Source organism: Dioscorea cayenensis, unplaced genomic scaffold (genome assembly GCF_009730915.1).
Source record: "Dioscorea cayenensis subsp. rotundata cultivar TDr96_F1 unplaced genomic scaffold, TDr96_F1_v2_PseudoChromosome.rev07_lg8_w22 25.fasta BLBR01001483.1, whole genome shotgun sequence".
Lineage (NCBI taxonomy): Eukaryota > Viridiplantae > Streptophyta > Magnoliopsida > Dioscoreales > Dioscoreaceae > Dioscorea > Dioscorea cayenensis.
The window spans coordinates 8,414-12,500 of record NW_024087874.1 but is presented as its reverse complement, the minus strand read 5'-3'; the positions used below and the strand labels follow the sequence as shown (position 1 = coordinate 12,500).

Here is a 4,087-nt window from a genome sequence, read left to right as displayed (position 1 = left end):
TCAGGCAGTGAGTGGGAATCAATCCAGAAAGAGAGAAGGTCTAGTGCTCTCAGCAAAAGTACTATATTTCTTCGCTTCAAAAATGGGCTTTCGAAAGTTCTTGCCTTCTTTTTGTTCTGCTCTAGTTCTGCTGAGTGGATCGGGTAGAAGGTCTAATGGATGAATCCTACAAGAAGAGGGAAGAGCTATCATGCTGTAGTGGATAAACTCGGTTTTGTAGGGACTGAAGTGCTAGAGGCTCGAATGTGGCTCAGTCGATTGTCCGGATGATGTGGGACTCCTGGGTTCTTGAGGAAAGCTCTTCAAGTTGCTAGTTCTTCTACTCTTGAGACAAGTGCTCTTAGCTTCCGATAGTTAGTTTACGCCTTCTTTCCTTAGTCCGAAGAATTCCAAGGCTTTGCTTGACTCGCATTCATTCTCTACAGAGTACTCTTTTTGAGCTTTGAATCTCTTGCTTGAACTTTCGAATGAAAAACAAAGAAAAGCAAAGGAGAAGAAGAACAAGGACAGCCTTTCCGCAGCAAAGGTCGTGAGACCCGAAGAAAGAAAAGCTTAAGTCGAGTAAGTACCCTTGGTGGGGTATGTACTTTACTGGCGATACCAAGCTTTGGTGGAGAACTCGGCAGGCCGATGATGCTCGGGCTGGTCGGACTACCTTCGGCTCGTGGGATGAGTTTCTGAAGGTGTTGCGGGATTGCGCGAAGAGGGAAAAGCTGGCTGCATTGGTCACTGAGGGCGACAGTGACTCGGAGCCGGATCAATCCTCTTCAATTGTTGGGGACTCGACGGGCAGTGAAAAGGTATCCCTTCTCATTCTCTTCTTTATGTGCCACTGACCTTGAATGGCAGGGAAGCCCAGTCCATGGTGGACACTGGAGCCACTCATAATTTCATTCGAGAGGCAACCACTTTGCACGGTTTTTGGGTTGGCGTTGGCATGCACACCGTCCCGTGTCAAGGCAATCAACTCATAGGGCCCAGGGCGGTGAGCGTGCGAGTGCCTTGAGAATGAAGGCATTGTTATCTCGTGATAATTATTTGCCCGATATGGGCGAGGACATTAAAGCTTATGTGAAGTTGTGCCGACAAGACAAGTCTAAGAGAGGCTGAAAGTCTGGTCTTCTTCAGCCTTTCTGCTGTCCGGAAAGGCCTTGGCAATCCGGCAAAGCGGACCGAGGAGGATCAATGGTTTCTTGTCAGGAGTATCTCCGTCACTATGTATACGCTTCGCAGAGGAACTGATTAAGTTAACTTGATGTGGCCCAGTTCTACGTATGGGTAGCCCCCACTTGTCATCATCACGTAAAGGGAGTCGTGGAAGGGTTCGAATCTCACCGCCAAGAGGGAAGAAAGAAGAGGTGCTTTTCAAAAGCTTCTCAGGATGAAATGAAGAAGTATGCTGACCAAGGCCCTCCTCCTAAGATATTGGATCAATTTTCTAGACTCCATGAATTGTACTAATGCGGCTCCGAATGGGTGAGAGCTTAGCTAATTTTGTTTTTCCACGATTCTCCCCATCTTCCATGGCTTTTCAGGAGATGAAAAATCTAGTTTACACATACTGCATTTAAATAATTTAGCTTGTGGCGAGCGATTTTCTCTAAGTGTTCAACCAAAGTAGCAACACAAACCATAACACAGGAATCATTGGGGTTAAAAACAATTGCTAGAACATGAACTATTGGTGCCTCAAGTATAATGACCAAACTCGAAAGCAATTCCATATCATCAACTTCAAGCCCCCATTTCCTAAGATAGTCCCTAACACATTTCTAGTTCCTTCCCAATTAAAAGTTTGATAATGTTTTTAGTACTACTATAGATCGATTCCTCATCAAAGTTCATAGTTTTATCCTCAATAGTAATTTGGAGATCACGTAATTCGTCTTGATTAATTTACCTTTTTGCTTTCTAAAAAGGGAAAACAATTCTTCTTTTTGTACATAGCGGGAATTAGATGCTTTATAGTTTGTTCCGCTTTGTGGTTCTTTTTTGCTCAAATAATATTGGTAAAACTCTTCCCAAAACCTTATTAATTTGTTTTTATCTTCATCTTTTAATGGCAAATCACTCAATGAGTTGGTGACCCAAGTATTGTTGGATACCGTAGAAAAGAACCTTCTCATAAAAACATTTGTTAACAAACAAATAATGAACAAATTTCACTTTTGGGGCAGCCCCTGTTTTGGTATTTTTACGTGCAATTGATAATTATCATATATTTCTTTTATGTAAGGACTTTAATGAACTTTCTTTTGGCGGACAAGACTTCATCATCATCATTATCTTCTTCTAGCAGTTCTACAATTCTAGAAGGATATTATCCTCCCGACTTTGATGGATAAACTCTTTTCAATGTTTCTTACGAGGGACATTCAGCTTGGAGCCGTTCTATTAATGAACAATGCAAAGCCCCTTTTATAGAGCTTCCTCGTAATATTATTGACGCCATTTTTCCGAGTTCATTGTTATATGACAACAATTTCTTTCTTATGTGCTTGGGTTTTTCGCTTTCTCCCTGGCGGGATAGCGACTTACTTAAAGAATTTGATTTACTGATTCGTTTGATAGGTTGCATTTTTAAAGTAATTCTCTTGGTTTAAGATATAATAGCGAGCTATTTCGGAGGATTTGTTGTATCCTTATTCCCATTCGGAGTTCGGTGTATCGTGTGTTATTACCGAGGAAATTTTAACCAAAAATCTTGGTTGAAGTAATCACTTTTTCTCGGGGAATGTATGGTCGTTTCTTGGTTTATATACGCTTGGGCGTAGGTTGTAATGTCGCGGTACAATTTGCTGCGGCGTATCCGATCACCCTCCACTGGGAGACTGGTTCGCTTCTTTGGACTCCTATGAACCATTTTTCTCACTTACATGATGCACTAGGATTCCATAAAGCTCATTTTCTTGAAAAGCAAGGAGGTATCCTCATCCCTTGTGTCAACCTTTTAGAAATGAGTCTCCTTTTGCGGAGATAACAATCCCGACTAATGGGCCGGTGCTTAAGGCGGTTGCCCTAGGCGTGATGGTTGCTTTTCTTTCTAGGCTGTAGGGATAGTTCGAATGAAATGATTAATAATATAGGATGAAAAATGTAAATGAAAATGAGATTCTTATACTGCTATTAAGTTTTTTTCCACCTAAAACGAGATTTTTGTAGTTGTGATGATGATCATTTTTAAAAAATAATCCTGTTTCATACTTAGCGTGATATGGTGAATCATTATTACTTGAAAGACCCATCTCGTTTTACCCTTTCTCCATCTTTAGTTTAGAAGATTGTAACATCTATAATTTTTAAAAATCATATAATTTCTCTCTACCGAAAGTAGTTAAAAATTATTGATAGAAATCCATCAACGTTTTATATATTTCAAAAATAGTAATATTGAACCAAATGGCTATTTTTGTTATAGAGGCTAACGATAAAGATGATGTTGTTCTTTTTGCTATGGTCGATCTTGTTAGGAAATATTATATTACGTCTTCTTTTTGTAAGAGTAGAAGCTCTATATTTATTTCTTGTTTATACAAGCGTGTATAATATCGATGTAGTAAACATTGGTAAAAGTTAAGAAGTTGTATAATCCGGATCTAAGTAATACCTATCTTATTATTGATAGACATAAATTATTTATGATTTTTATCAAAGATGAATATAAATTCTTATATTTTATATTTAATTAAAAGAAATTTTGTCAATTTAACAAAGTTTTTATTACCAAATGGAGAAGTTGTTGACTCGAGTCAAACTATATTTGTTGACCGTAATGGAGAATATTTTTAAGCCCGTGACAGACGGTATTATACCCGGTGGGTATATTTTTCCCAACTCTTATTGACTATCTATTTATCTAGCTTAGACATATTATTCATGGATGAATACCACGACTTTGAATATAGACGATATGGACCTGGCGTTTTTATAGTTGTTTCCACGATAAAAAGAAATAGATAATCCTATTGAGGTGTTTTCGACTTTATTTAAGAAACTTCAATTAACTGGAAATATATCAATAATTTCTCGGGAGTGATCAAAAATATTAAATGTATTACTGGTATGTTCGAGATAAGTCATGATGGAT

General features: G+C 38.5%; 1 protein-coding gene across 1 annotated transcript in view; it reads right to left on the bottom strand.

Annotated features, from left to right (window-relative positions):
* LOC120256527 (ATP synthase subunit alpha, mitochondrial) overlaps positions 1–3 on the bottom strand; it is a 2,092-nt gene extending 2,089 nt beyond the window's left edge. Inside the window, exon 1 of the mRNA XM_039264202.1 lies at positions 1–3. This exon is cut by the window's left edge and continues 2,089 nt beyond it. The gene's annotated coding sequence lies outside the window, so the exon portion shown is untranslated.
* Positions 4–4,087: the final 4,084 nt, after the last annotated feature.